Genomic DNA, 16167 nt, shown 5'->3' with positions numbered 1-16167 from the left:
TGCTGAGCTAAAGAGTTATATTTAATAGTATTTGATAAGAGTTGTTTTAAGAAATCTGTCTGGATCCACCAGTATTTCATTTCAGCAACAGCTTCTAAGATCCCAAGGGCTCTTATCTATCCTAGTACCCTATTTTTAATTTCTGTGGGTCCTTTACTTTTTTTTCCCATGAAGATTTATTACTCCTTAAAATTACCTTCAGTTAGCTACTTCAGGCCCTAAAAGTGGCTTTGTTCTGTGCTGTCTTTTTGTCACCCTGTGACAGAAAATGAGCTCCACTGTTTGAGAGGAAAGGCCTGTACTTTGGTTCTTGGCTACCAAATAGAGCAGCTTTTCTGTTCACCCCACAGCTGTTGTTAATGTTTCATTCTGCAACTGCTAGAGGATGGGCAAGTAACCATCCTCATACGAGACAAAAATATAACTCCATTAGTCAGCTGGCGTGGGTTGTTGAAGCAAAAATGCAGGCAGTATTTTCTCCTGGTGGAGAAAAATCCATCACATCCTATTAAAGTTGCCATTAGCTGACTATGGGGCAATGTACATTTCCTGAATTCATGATTGCTTGTTCTCCTTACTTTGATGGCTGTCTACTTTAAAACTTGTAATTTAGTCAAACTGTTAGAAGATCATGTTACATCTCTGGGGTTAAATTTATTTGACATATAATCTGTCTGGGAAAATCCCCTAAGAAATAATGATGCTTGATACTAACGGAACCTCAAATTTTTCAAATTACTGTGTGAATTAGAGAATCTCATTCCTAAAGAGGTGCCATGAAATTTCTCAAATCTGTATTGCCCTATAGGACTTCTAAGATTTAGTATTTAAACACTTTACTGTTAAACACAGATTTTTAAGTTTCTGTCGAAGGTGGGGTTTTTTGGAGGGGGGAGTGGGGGAATTGTGATTTTTTTGTTGGGGTTGTTTGGGTTTTTATTTTTTACAGCTGTCTTATGCAGGTTGACAATGTGATAGGCTAGTAGCACCTTTGACATTCTCTTGCCAGTATTCATTATAAAGTTTAAGTGAGGGGAAGTTATAAGCCTTCAACTTTTTTGCACTAACATTTGAACACTTAAGGTTTTTGGATGTTTAATCTTAATATGAAGTTACGACATAAAGCAGAACCAAGAAAATAAAAAGGTGCCATCTTTTCCTAGCTGCTTATCAACGAAAAGAAAATTATTTTTCTTTGGTATTCTGGAAGTGTGACACTTCTGTCATATCTATAGCAGTGTTTCAGTAGAGGATGACTTTTTCTCTCTAAGGGAAATACATATGTGGTCAGGCTTCTTCTTAGTTTAGTGCTTAGAGATTTTGTTAAAATTCCTTATTTCTTTAATTGTTTATGTACTTTTTGTTTATGTAATGTGGACAGAGTGAAATGTACCATCTCTTAAATTGAGAGGGATGAATATTTAACCTTAACATGAGGACTGAATGGTTCTTTACAATAACACTTTTGGTATTAGTGTATCAAATGTCATAGATCATTGGTGACAGGTGCATTAACACCTATAAATTAAAGGCAGACTATTAGGCAGTTCTTATGCTGTGTGGCACATCTGTTTCCACGTTGTGTAGGACACTGATGAAGAAATGGTGCAATGGGAAACTGTGGTTTAGTTTTGGTCCTTATTGCAGTAATGTTTCAATGTAGGCAGATCCTGGCTATATCTCCAGCTACTTGACAGTTGTCTGTCTCTGGTGGTTTTCATGTTTCTTTTGGGCAGGTGATAGGCAATGCCTTCCAGCGCTTCAGTTTTGCTCCCTATTGCCTCTGGTAGAGTGGCTTCTTGTTGTTCCCAGTAAGTTATCTCTGTGGTAGTAAAGAATTTAAGAACATAGCAGTGAGCAGAAAAATTAAATAGGAAAATTATATGCCTGCGTTGGTATACGGATATAATGACTCTACTAATTGAATTAAACTAAAAAGTAAAAATTACGTAGCTCCAGCTGAGGGAACTATTTTCTGTCAAGTAATTTCTTGCACGCTCGTCTAAGTTTGTGTACCCTAAAACCTAGTATAAAAATGCTGACAAAATTATGTGCTGTTTTACACAAGAATTTGGTTGCTGGGCTAAAAGCTGTTGTGAAATGCAATTATTAATATATTAGATTGAAAATAAAATCAGTGTAAAAATAATTTTTAACTTCCCAGAAAAGAACATGAGCAAGATCCTATTTTAGTGTATTTGATCAGACAATTCTGGTTTTACCAGAGTTAAACACAGGTTCGTGGATCTAAATGTTGGGCCCTTTTGAGAATCTTACCAGCTCTTCACTGAGAATGAGTAGTGGAATATCTCCTGAGGTGCTGTGTCTTGGAGTGGTTTTCCTATGGGAGTTTTGCAGTTTGGTGTTCACTAAAGCTTTAATGCTTTCCCATCATGAAAGGAAAATCCATCTTCACTATGTTTCTGATATAGGCAAGATGTAGTAACTGGTCTCTGTGACATGTGGACATGGCATGTGGACACTGGTATCTGTAAGCTCTCGCTCTTGCCTGCTTCTCTTCAGATTGGCTTAGTAGGAAGCTTGTTTTGCCTCTTATGAGTTGAGAGAGATTGCCATATGGTCTGGTATAGTTCATGTACACAACTGTGATCCAGTAGAGGAAAGGCAAACTCCCAACCCCCCTACTGCTGTTTCAGAAAGGAACAGACAGGAGGAAGTAGGAGTGAGAACAGATTTCTGGATAGATTGGTAGGCAGTGGGGTGAATTCTTAGCACTTCCCACCAGAAGTCTATTCTAATAAGCATCAAGTTTTAACTGTGTGTATGCTGCTGAGGAAGCTGGAATATGAATATGAAGAGTAAATGCATAAATAAACTTAAAGGGATAATTGCAATTTAAAATTATAAAAGTATTTATTTCATAACTGAAACAAGGCTGTGGTGCTCTCAACCTCTAGCTGTGTGAAGTTAATCATGGCTTGATTTTTTTTTTTTGTTTTTAACTTCCATTTTTTCAAAATCCACATTCAGCTGAATGTATGCACTACTGGCTTTATCTGGAAAACACTGCTGTAGCAGTACCCTGACTGAATGAGACTTTCCTAGCATTAACACCTGGTGGTGGAAGTACATATATAAATAGATCTATGGTGATTGAAATATGCCAAATGCAACAGAAGTTTTTTCTTGGTTTCTGGGTCCCTTAAAGCAAAGGGGTAATGTTATTTGTTCCTGGAATGTACAGGAGGAGCAAATAGATTTTTATGTTAGACAAATGGCTAGGATATCGGTCATCAGTTTCAGTCAGATTTAAATCTTTGCTGCCATACAGAGTTAAAGTAGTAAACAACGAAAGAGCAGTCTATTTAGAATTAAAAATTTTCTGTAGACTATAGATCAACTTCTATGGCTTTCCTGTGGATAAAAAAAAAATATTTTATACATACATGCCTTCTCCAAAATGAATATTTTAGATAAGTCTTTAAAAACTTACGTAAACCTGCATTTCTAATGATGAAATATAGTTTTGGGCTACCAATGAAAGGCACAGTTTGCATTCACCTATACAGCCTTGGCCCTAGATGTAAGGGGCACATGACTGAAGGTAAGTTGGGGCACTCATCTGTCAGAACAATCTTTTTGGGAGGATGGGTTTTCTGTTTTGGTTGCACAACAAGTTCTCTTTACAGTTGTATACTGATTTAAGTTGACACAAAGGAGGTAGGGAAATTGTACCCCAAGACTGGAGAAGAATTCAGGCTGGATTTAGGTGTTTAGCTGCTTTCCCATTATCCCACAAAAGCAAAAAATTTTTGCTGCAGACCTACAGATGCTGAATCACTGATAGAGCTCTAGATTTAGGGCTGCTTAGACATCTCCTATAAATAACATCTTGCAATTAATAAGGAACTCAAAAAAATGAGAGATCTACGTAGCGTTTATGTGCTTTGCATAGTACAGTGTACTCCTATCACATAACTGTTCAATGGAGCATTGCTCTTTAATTTGTCTCCTGGAGATGCATCGTCTGTCTGTGTCAAAATGCTTACACGAGTGCAATCTTTTTTCTTTTGAGTGCCAGTTTACTGGAACCCAATGTTTAATGTTTGAAATCCATGGATTTTGTATTTCCTTTTTTCTCAATAAATGCTGAATGACTTTCTGTAAATAATGATCCTTATTAAAGGATGAATAGCTGCAAAACTTGTAGGGTTTTCATTTTTGGGGCTTTTTTTTCCCCTTCTTCCTCTTTTCTAGAGAGAAGATTTGTATTTCCTCTCCCTTATGCACTTGGCATAATAATGCAGGAGCATAAACTGGGGGGGGGGGGGGGGGAAGTGGTTACAAGCAACAGTGGTTCATGATGCCACTAGTACTGTAGTTTGGAGAATGTGTTTTACCAATAAATTGACTGATACCATTTTAAAGCATCTCCTTTACAAGTACTTAGTTGACAGTGTGGTCATTTCTTCAGTTTTTGTTTATTGTGAATAAATGTTTTGTAGCAGAAAAGGTTCAGTTGCCAAGTGAATTTTTCTACATTGTTTTGAAAAGCTACTTTTCTATTTTAAAATTTTTTTTTGGTGATATTTCCTTGAGTATTGGTGACTATGCATCAATGAAGGTGAGGTGATGAATCACTTCAGGCAAATCACATTTGTTTGGTATATATTAAACTTTTTCCAAACAGAGGCTGCTGTTTCCAGTGAAAAGATCCAGACTGAGTACTCTTAACCCTTCCTGATGCTTACCGTAGTTTGTGTTCAGACTTGTAAGTTCATACAGTAGGACTTCAGTCTTTAGTGATAATTTATTGTAAAATTATTGTTTCATGAGTTTGGCCATATATGCTGTATCAATGTTTTAATGTGCAGGATTGTAGTACTCGTTTCTTTTATATCTGCACTGAAAGTATTAGCTTTTGCATAGATTAATGATACACAGATTTAAAGCTATGTGCAGGTTATATGTGCTTATAATTGATTCTCTTCTTGTGATGTATTTTTAATAGTATTTCTTGTAATTTCTGGTTTCTCTCACTACATTATGGGATGAAGTTTTTAGTGTTCAGAATACTTATTTTCTGTGCTACCAGAGTTAATCCCTTTGCACCTTCTGGAATCAAGAGTGCTTTCCTTTTGTGTATTCAGTCATTACATAAAGGAAATTGTTCATTTTGTTAGCATGTCAGCTGGGCTTTACTAATACCAGGAGGGCCAAAACCTCTTGCCATAAGAATTCAGAAAAAGAAAATATATGTTTCTTGGGAGGAAGAATATTTTTTTTCATTAGTTTTTCACATGCTTGGTCCTCATAATTCTGTACATATGAAGCCAAAAAACTTGAGTATTAAATTTTCTCTTTATGTTTATACTGCAGAAAAAGGACAGATGTGCCAAACTTTGTGACTTAAATCCTGGGTGTTCATACTGTTAGTTGAGTCTTAATCTCAAAATACATATGTAATGTAGATAAGCAGGCAAGCTCCAACTGGGCTGTAAAATGACTGACCCATTTCTGTGATCCATTCGGACTTACGTGGTTGAGAGTTTGGCAGCAGTTGCTGACAGTGAATCAAACACTGTCAAATTCTACTGTCTATAATCTGAACACTGATAGATGTGTTCAGACACTGCTCAGGAGCTTGCAGTAATTTCATATCTACAGAACTGCTTTGGGTAGTTATGGGAGGGCCTTGTGACAGTAATTTACTGATTAGGGTTGGATAATTGTTCTGGATTGAAGTTGCTCTTTCTTCTGGATTATTCTTGATTCACATCAGCTTTCCTAATGTTGATGACTGCAAAGCTGCAGAAACAGTGGAGAAAAGTGCATGGTGGAAATGAATGACTAGGGCAAGAGAAGGATGGAGAGTGATTCTGGCAACAGTGCCGGATCATATTACTTTAAAGTGCTTATAACAAAAATTGTAGTGTAGGTATGCAAGTTGCCTTGGATTTATTAGTAGGAGATAGTGCAGAACTGTCAGTAGTTTTATGTTCTCTCACAAGTCTCTGTTAAAGGACCTCCTGAGATCATGCTGCAGAGTAGTTTCAGGAAAGATTAAAAGAAATCTGATTGCTGTGCGTTTTCAGCTGTCTCTGCTTACTCAGAGTTACTTACTTAAAACCATTCTTTCCACTCCTTCATGATGCTTACCAGTTTTCCACCTGTTAAAACTGTTAAGATGATGTAGATTTTGATACAATAATTTGTATTTGCTGGCAATTACTTAATATACAGTTAAAAATGAAAAATTTCTATCTTACTCTGGGTTTTTTAATTGGAACCAATCTAACCAATTTTTTTCTAACTTAAATTTGGCTACAAGATTTTATACTTCTCTTTTAATCCAGGAAAAAAAATCAGTGTATTATAGAACGCCACAGCATAAGTATTGCATGTTAAACAGCAATGTGCATTGTGATTATGCTTCTCATTGATGAAGGGCACCTAGTTTTTCCTCATGTGGCTGCTTCTTGTTTGGGAAAAGGAAATACTGTTTCCTTTCTCTTTCCTACTCCTTCTGCTTCCCTTATTTTATTTTTTTCTCCTTTTCTCCTTTTCTTTTCCTCTTTCTTTTCTTTGCTCTGCTAATGTTATTTACTTGGCAGGGGACAATTTATACAAGCCATGTTTTCACTCTCAATCTTTTCATGTCACTGACTTTTGAAACATCTATTACTTCACTTTGGTTACTTGAGTTCTGGCATTTTTAGCTCCCTCTTCTTCCCCTTAAATAACTCTTAGGCAATCCCTTTTTCGGTGCTTCCTAAAGAAACAAATGTGTCAGCTGGGGTTTTTTTGGTATTTTTTTTTCATCATCTTTTTATGTAGAATAGGCAATATCAAGTTTTTTACTTGGTCTTTGGTGAAAAGGCCTCATACAGGTGGTTGTCTTGAGTATTGGCCATATGATGCTTCCCAGTCAACACAGGGTGTTGAAACAAACAAGGATGAGCTACAAGGATGTAGCTACCTAATGGTATCTAAAATTGCCTAGTGACAGTTCTAGAATTCTTCTACTCAAATAATTGCTTCTCTCTATTAGTATTATTCTTTTTAAGAACTTACTGACTAAAAAAGTCTTTTATCCATTCCTCCCAGTATTATTGAACTTACAGGCAAATGAATCTGTCTAGGAATTGCTGCATGACTAGAGAAGATTCTTTCTTCTCTTCCAAGTCAATATAACTTCTTGATATTTGAGCAACCAAATTTAAGAAGCAGCCCTCAAAAACACTATTTTACATCCTATATGTGTAGCTCATATGTGATAAATGCATTCCCAGTGCTGGGTTTTGAGTGAAATGTGCAGAATTCTGTCAGATGTACTTGTATGATACAGCCAATATTTGAGGCTTAAATTGCTAAATAGTGAAAATTTTAGCACAAAATTTAGGGATTATTTGTTAGCACAACTAAAGCAGTTACTTGTAATATGCTGTTGGTCTTTTGATCTTGCTTTTCAGCATGCATAATAAAATGCTGGTTGCTTTTCTTCAGCTAATAAAACAGTTAATGACTTCTCCTGGCTTATTTGAGTTACTTGGATAGTATCCTTGCAGATAAAAGTACTCAAAATTCATTGTTGTTTATAATAAGAGAAAATTATTTGTAATCATCACTGTTTTGATAGTAGACTGTCCTTGGAATATGAATATAGAAGGTCCTTCTGTTGCTGCAATAAGAGCAAAGTTCTGTAACAAAACACGTGGGTACTAACGAAACAGCAAAATTAAAATCCTCGAGTTTGATCTTCTCCATCTATACCTATTTGTTCTATCAGTTTAATTTCTCCATATGTTTATTTAATATATATATATAGTCTTCTGTCTCTCTGAGCAGAGATATTTAGTTTTCTGGTTGTATTTCTTCAATTATACAGTCAGGATTCATTTCCAGTACTGTTAAATACAGGGACACAAATATTTTTGGAATGACTTCATGTGTATCTCATTAATTTAGTAAGATTTTTTAGTTTTGTACTTTAGCTTATATTTTATTAGCTATTATACTCTATTTTGTATAATAGAAGTGGCAAATAGCCACTTAAAACATTTTTACAGTGGGTAGCAATCAGTTTCGTCTAGTAAAGCTGTGCAACATAGAAGTCAGAGCTGCACAAAAAAAAGAATCTGCTTAGTGGTTCCTACGTGACATTTTTGTCTCAATGATTGACTTCAGCTAAAAGGCCGTTGTTTCACTTCTTGCTTGGATTCTACTGTCCAGAAACTGTTTTGAGCTTCCGTTGCACCATGTTGCACTTGCTGTCTTGGTACTCTAATCATATATTTTGTGCAATTTGAGTTAGCTCACTCCATCAGAAATTCCTCGTTATGGTGAAGTTCCACCCTAAACCATAATTTATCATGGAATTATTTGTATTAGAAGGGACTGCAGAGGTCATCTAGTTCCACCCCCCTGCCATGGACAGGGGCATCTTCCACTAGACCAGGTTGCTCAAAGCCTCATCCAAGACACCCTTGAAAATGTCCAGAAATGGAGCATACGCCACTTTTATGGGAAGCCTGTTCCAGTGCCTCACCACACTCAGAGCAAAGAACTTCTCCCTAATATCTAAACCTATCCTTCACCAGTTTAAGGCCATTACCCTTCTAATGGTATTAATGGTTTTAAAAGTCCAAAGAGGAAACAAGGAGATGTGATTATAACACTAAATTGTCTCATTATCTCATCATCTCTGTTGTAACCCTTTGTTTTGGATTGTGTTGTTACCAAAACAAGGAAAATGTATCTGGTGGATCCCTTTTAAGTAGCTGAATAGACAGAGATTATTGTAGGAGTTCTCATGACTATCATTTATAAAGAATTTGTTCTTATTTTGGTTTATTACGTATTTGGTGGGGCACGGGAATGCATGTGTACTCCTTATTCTTTTTTTGTGCAGTTGCTTACAAGTTTCTAAACTTTTTTTCTGGAATAGCAGCAAATAATGGAACTTAAATAATCTTCATTTTCAACTCAGAGGCTTTTCAGTGCCTTGTTATTGCTTTGTTCTGTGTTATGTTCATACACTACCCATGTATTCATTACATGCAGCTTTTTGTAGAAACTTGTGAAGACTATTACTTTAGCAGTAATTGGAGTGGGGAATGTAGTAAATCAAGGCTTAGTTACACTTTTTGGGATGTACTGTTAGAATTCCTATATTTTGATCTTAGGGCTCGTGAATCACCTATTTCTATGCTTAGACTGCTGGTTAGGCTGCGAATTATTACTGAGATTATCAAACATAATCATACAATTATATAATGGCTATGTAAGTTACATTATTCATGCTGAGGTATGGCAAATATAAAGGGCATACCATTGAAACATTTTGAATAATCTTATTAATCTTTTGTTTTTTCTAGTTTGATGGATTATTGTAATAGAAATGTTTGCATTTGTCTTTATTTCAATTTACTTCCTCTCTCTGAAATATTCATGGTTTCTTAAAACTACGGAAAATACTGGTTCAAGCCACAAAACGTGGTGCTGTGTAGCAAGGGAATGGTAGCTTCTTTTTTTGGTCATACACCTTTAAAATAGTTCTATAAAATAGAACTTTCTCAAGTTCACAAGCTTGTCTTTCTTAAGGCTCATTTGGACTTTCTTTTTTACTCTGATGTTGGTGTTGTTAAGCATTTTGCAGTTTGGTTTGTAGTCTTTCTGTTTTGTTAGTGCCAACATTTATGATTTGTCCATTTGTGTGTGTTTGAAACATCCTTTTGGATATTTATTGTTTTCTTATTATGTTAAAAGTAGAAATTTAGGGATTTTCTTAGAATAGAATTTACTTTGCAAGATCTCTTTCATATTGTCTGGTTAAAGTCCTTGAAAAGCCACGTCAATGTAAATGTTGAGACAAGCTTTAGATTTAACAATATCAATGAATGATACAACAATTTCAATTCACATGGGTTTAAACACATGAATGTTGTTTGTATACAACACTCATTAGCAATCTCACAGCTCAACAGGGCTGTTAAAGGAAGAGTATTTTTAAAAGTGTGGATATGCTTTATTTGGTTCCAGGTTCTGTTCCTTTTCTGTGCAGGCTGAGTGGGAATGCATGCCAGAAATGACCTGTACCTTTTTAAAATTTCTTTTAATTTGATAAGAATAAAATTTAAATTTTGTGCTTACCTACCTAATATTAAGTGTTATTTTAGGTGAGTGAGCTCAGTGGATCTTATGCTTTTTTCTACCATAATGTGTTGCTAAAAGTTCAAGACTATGTAGCAGCTCACCCCCTAAGCTCTTTACACCAACAGGCAACTCCAAGCTTCATTGAATTGTGCCCATTACAGATGGACCCGGCCCAAAGGGTCTGTAGTCCAGGACAACCTGACAGAAATTCAGACAGAGTAAATACAAAAAATCTGTGACAATGTTTTCTGAACTGTTTGAGAAAGTATAACAGCTTTGTCCTTTATTTTTGCTGTGTAAGTTCTTAGGTGGAGGAAAATAATAGCTTTCTGAACATTTGTGGGGTACTATTCCTAAATACAACAAGCAGTGGAATAAGAAGTACACAGGTGCTTGTTTGAAAATAGCTTGTCTAGTACATCCTGTTATACCTTAGGGTAGCTAAAATTGTTCATGAGGGATGTGTTAGTTACCTTCATCTTATTTTAGTGGTCAAGAGCTTTATTACAAAATGGCTTTCTTTATTAATGTATTCACATCTGTTAACAGGGTTTCCAGTCCTGCCATCCATAACCTCAGTAACTAGATGACCAGCTTGGACAATGAGAGTGATCTAATTGCACTTGCATACTTGATACTTGGACTTTGTGAGCATATAAGACTGGAGGAAAATGGCTCTGAGAGAAGAGATAATTCTGACCTGTTCAGATACAACTATTACCTAAAATCTTTCCATAAATTGTTGTTCTAAACTGTAGTAATCATTGCTTTTCCCAGGAAAATGAAGTGCAACTGAATCTGTAAGCTTCATTAAAAAAAAAAAAATATATAGACTGGATGGATGTTGTCTGAAGGCATTTACTGGAAGTGTCAAGTTGTCTTAGTCTCAGTGGAATCTGCCTTAGGCTGCAGACTTGTGCTTGTCCTAAGTTTGCTGAAGAGCTCAAGAAAATGAAAAGCTTGTGTTCCATCATTTCTTTAGATGTTCCTTTGTTTTTGCAAGGTTGGAAAGAAATGGTAACTTTTCTTATTAAAAAAAAACCCCAAACTAAACCTCTTTCTCTTGTTTTATTTGTGGGCTCTTTAACCTTTCTCTACATGTTTCCATGGTAAGCAAATCAGAATTAATACATGGCATCAGTAACCCAGTAGCTTGGTAAGAAACAAGTAATGATTTCACGGAATTAAAAGAGGGTACAGACAGTTCTGTGCTATAAATTGAATGAAGAGATTCCTGTGGATCTTCAGAAACTCTGGGCTAAGGAAGAAGTAAAAAACTATGAGAATATATGCAGAGAAGGGAAGACTGGTTAGGATGGAGAGTGGATATTTTTGGAGTTATGGCTGTCAGCTTTTAAAAATGAGGCAAATTTAGGGTTTTCTGGAGGAAGCCCATTAAACTTGGAGGGTACATGAGTACCACGATCTGACCACTCGAATTATGTTACCCATCTGCCTAAAATTGGATGGAATCCAGTCCAGGAGTCCTTGGTACCAGCAGTCCTCTGTTGTGAACAGTCAGCTGTGGAAGTGATCAAAAAGCGTCTTCCATGTCCATCTTATCCCACAGACTACTACAAAAGGGATTACATACTGTATGCTGTTTATTTAGTTCTGCTACGTGTCCAAAACCTGTAGAGCCATCTTTGAATGTTACTTTGATTCTTTTTCATTTTTGTGGGGAAGGGTAGAAAGAAAAATAAGTTTGTTTGGGGTTTTTATTTTATTGTGTATTTTATATTAGTTGCCATTTTCTAAGTAATATGCCTTGACCAGATGGTGTTACAGAACTCTTTCTCTTATGAAAACATAGGCCTTCAGAAGGCAGTTTCTTTAAAAGGTGTAGAATCCAATGTGTTGTGATCTCCTTTAGTGTGATAAAATATTACTTCATTTAACCCTTATGGATGACCTACAGAAGTAAGAGAAAGTAGCTACAATTATTAAACAAGAGAAGATGCTGGGGATCAGGGCTAAAATGTTTTTCATACAAATGTCAAATACATACTTTGTATGTAATTTTGATGGGTTTCAAATCTTAACAGCTTCTCCAACAGAGCTTATGGCAGCAGCCATTCTTCCTTGCAGCATTAATTTACATGGACATACATCTTAATTTGTCTATATTCAAATAGGAGCACTAGAACCCCATTCCTATTTTTAATTTTTTTTTTATTGTTCTTATTTTGTGTCCAAGAGAACACTTCACAAGAGCAATATACTATTTTGACACTTGTTCATTTGGGTCTCATTTTCCCTTTTGAATTGTAGGTGCACTGTCAAGCACCTTGTTTTATGAGCCTCTTCTGCTAAATAATAATTGTAATCATGTATTTTTGGCTCTTTCAGGATACGAGTTAACCCTTCCTTACATAATACAGTTTCCCATGTAGATTTTTCCTTTTACGATTTTGGGTACAAGCCATTTTGCTTGGTAATTCAGGTTTCTTTAAGTAGATTTTCTTCTTGTTGTTTTGTTTTGTAGATTTTTGGGGGTTGTTTTTTGAGCAGAAATGTTCCATTCAGGTTTTTTGACAAAATCAGTGAATCAGTGTGGTTACCAATATCTTAAATGTAACAGCATTTGTCTGTAGTTCCTCCTGGAAATCCATGTCTTTCCTTGCTAAACTCCTCACAGAAATAAACTTCCTAGGCATAGTAGCCATGCACATTAGCTGTTTATTGTGAGGAATACTTCTTGCATCTTTTTAGAGGAGAAAATCTGCCAAGTTTTGCATTCTACCAGAGTAAGAGTTTTGTGTTTATTCTGATTTGTTGATATAATTTTGAGAGGAGAAGGGATAACAGTCATGTTAAGCAGAGCCTCATTTAGTAGCTGTTATGGCAATATCCTCTTCATTAAAAAATAATAAGATATGCTGTCATACATTTTTGTGATGTAAATTATGTCTTCTTTAGCCCTTGTGCTACATTTGCATCTCCTTCTGTTTTAGGTAAGTCATTAATATTTTGTACCAGTGGCACTCATTCTCTAAACCTTTAGTAACAAAGGGTTTATAATATCAGCAGTGTACTAATAAGATTATGTGATATTGGTGAAATTATTCTTTTTCTACATATACTCAAAAAAATGCTATCTGCAAGTAAAACAGACTTTAGCTCAGTGGTCTGGCAGTACCTTTTGGTACTCAGACATGCAGGTACTCATGAGCACTTCTCTAGCTGGGAATCATAAAGTCTTCTGCTAAGCTGTTTGGATAATAAGAACCATAAAAAGCCAAGTGTGGTTCATGTATGCTCCTTTGGTAAGGCTACAAACACAAAAGTATATTGCAGCAGAAGCTGGAGGGGCTAAAGTACGTGTAAAGTGCCAGTCAAAGGTAAAGAGCCTTGATCCATGGGCATTTCACATTTGGAGAAAAGCCTGGAGCTGTTACTTGTGTGCCAGCAAAGATAGTGTAATTTCATAGCAGAGTGTGTCACGATTTTTCAGAACGCCTTTTTTTTTCCCTTAGCCTTGTCAGAAGTGTTTGAACAGCAGTTTGCACAGTGACAACTCTTGCTTCAAAGTATCATGAATTCTTATAAATTAACCCATATTGGTTATATTTACGAAGTTGTATTTTTTTTTAATTGCTGTGCTTTGAAATAGGATATTAAATAAAAGAAAGAATAATTGAGATTGGAAGGCATCTCTGGAGGTCATCTTCCCTGCTGCTCCAAGAAGGGTCACCTATAACAGGTTACCCAGGACTGTGTCCAGATGGCTTTTGAAACTCTCCAAGGATGGAAACTCCGCAACTTCTCTGGATAACCTGTGTTAGTACTCAGGTGCCGTCACAGTGAAAAAGTGGTTGCTGATGTTCAAATGGAACTTCCTGTGTTTCGGTTTGTGTCTATTGTCTCTGGTGCTCTCACTGGGCACCATTGAAAAGAGCTTCTGCCTATCCTCTTCACACTCTCTCTTCAGCTATTTGTATACACTGATAAGATACCCATGAGTCTTTTGTTCTTCGGGCTAAGCAGTCCCAGCTCTCTCAGCCTTCCCTCCTCCAATGGGTGCTTCAGTCTCTTAATCATTTTTGTTGCACTGTGCTGGACCCACTCCAGGAGCTCCATGTCTCTTGTGTACTGGAAAGCTCAACACTGGACAAAGCTCTCCAGGTGTGGCTTCAGTAGTGCTGAGTAGAGACAGAGGATCACTTTCTGTGACCTGCTGGCAACACTTCTAATTGCAGCTGGGACATTGGAAGTTGGCCTCCTTTGTCCATGTGGCATGTTTTTGGCTTGTGTTCAGCTTGGTGTCCATATGAAACTCGAGGTCCTTTTCTTCAAATCAGCTTTCCAGCTTTGAAAGAAATTATAAGTCTAAATATTTTTACCAAAGCTGAAAAAGTCAGTTTCTTGTGTGGTTCAATTTATAATTCCACTTGCAGATCTAGGTTTCTTGATGGTAATGGTAGTATGCTGTATAGTACTAAAAAAAAAAATTACAATTACAGTACAATTGTTTTAAGCAACACTTCTGAAATCACTTTTGTTTTTCAGACCTATTTTAAAATAGAAATGTGCAAAATGCAGTACAAGTAAAAGAATGGCAATGTTTAGTATGAATTAGGAGAGGGAAGATTTGCTTACTGTTGATACTAGGTTAAAATAAATGTAAAGCAACAAGATGGCTGCTTCCCCACTTCCCCCAGCATCTCTTCCCCTTTTTCTCTGGGAAAAGTATTTTGGCAGAAAATTCTTAATATTCATTCTCTTTTGCTTGGCTAATGGAACAAAGGACAAGTGTAATAACATTTGTTATCTTTAGTTGTCTTGATATTAAATGTAATAAATACCCCAAATTATAAAAATAATTTACTTTTTATACAAAACCAATAAATAATCACAGTGATGAAATTACAATTGTCTTATTTCCCCGGCCACCAAAAGCAGGATTGTTCCTTAGTTGTTGAGCTGAAGGTCCCAGCCTGCCTTGGCCAGTGACGTGCTTCCTGAGCTTGCACAACAGTTTGGTCATCCAGCTCATAAGTCAGTTTGGGCCCAAGAGCATTACAGTGATACAAACACACAGTTTTTTGAGGGAGGAGAGAGCCTTTAAAACCTCTTGTCAGATTTTAATGCTTGATGTTCTTAAAATGCCTGCTGATGGTAGGCAAGGACTGTGGGTCATATCTTTCCTGTCCACTTAATGGTTTATAACCCTTTGATTTTGCCACTAATGCTTTCTCAGGCTGCTTAGTTCACCCCATTTCAGATTTTGATTTTGGTGTAAGAATAATCTTTATTTGATTATGCTTTTAGAGTGAAACTTCATGCAACATATTTAATATGCTATCTTAAAATTGCTTCATTTCAGGTTTACTAGGTATAGCACTCAGACATATGCTGTACTCCTCAGTAAATCTTCACTGCTAGAGGGAAAAAATACTGCAGACAACTTTTTTTTCTCTTTCTCCTTTATTCCAATTTATAATTCCCTTTAATCTCATAAGAATACCATACTCATCTCCTACCTGAGGCACTCAGATGTTAGAGTGATCTGTTTCCCTAGTTGTTAAGCACTGATTTTGGATTCCAGTGTCGTTGTCCCCAGTCTTACTCATCCTCGTACTGACTTTAGGAAAGCAGCATGCCCCTTTGGCCAGAATACAATCTCCTTTAAACCTTGCACTGCCTCAAGAATTTCCAGGGACCGCAACCAAAACCAGGGAGTCTCAAGAAAAGTTGGCTTCCGTACAGTAGCTTTGGACCTGCTGTTGCAATGCTGCTCTTCATGCTCTGTTTCACACGCTTGTGGTGGCTCTGGTAAAAGGCTTTGTAAGAGCAATGCTCAACTGACCGCCCTGTTTGTTTAGTTTTTCTTTTGTTCAGGTATTCCTGATAGAGCTGCTAAACATGCAAGAGTAGGTAAAAACCTTAGGCTGTGTTAGAAAAACACTGAAGCCTTGTCTGCCCTTTCTCCCACCGCTAAGGTACACCAGCAGTGTAACAATTTGTTCTAAAGTTCCCAAGAGTAGATGGGGCTGTAATGCTTAGAGATACAAGACTTCTGAGTGCTTTCATAGTGCCAGTAGTGTGACA

At 36.5% G+C, this 16167-nt stretch overlaps 1 protein-coding gene across 3 annotated transcripts in view; it reads left to right on the top strand.

Annotated features, from left to right (window-relative positions):
- SPRED1 (sprouty related EVH1 domain containing 1) overlaps nucleotides 1-16167 on the top strand; it is a 61669-nt gene that overhangs the window by 15576 nt on the left and 29926 nt on the right. The window contains exon 1 of one of the 3 annotated variants that reach the window (XM_082284191.1): nucleotides 13879-13896. The exons of the other annotated variants lie outside the window; for them this stretch is intronic. The gene's annotated coding sequence lies outside the window, so the exon portion shown is untranslated. Of the gene's footprint in view, nucleotides 1-13878; nucleotides 13897-16167 lie in introns of those variants that run through there. 3 annotated transcript variants of the gene reach the window in all.

Source organism: Coloeus monedula (assembly GCF_965178545.1).
Source record: "Coloeus monedula genome assembly, chromosome: 6".
Taxonomy (NCBI): Eukaryota; Metazoa; Chordata; class Aves; order Passeriformes; family Corvidae; genus Coloeus; species Coloeus monedula.
This window is presented reverse-complemented; position numbering and strand designations above follow the sequence as displayed.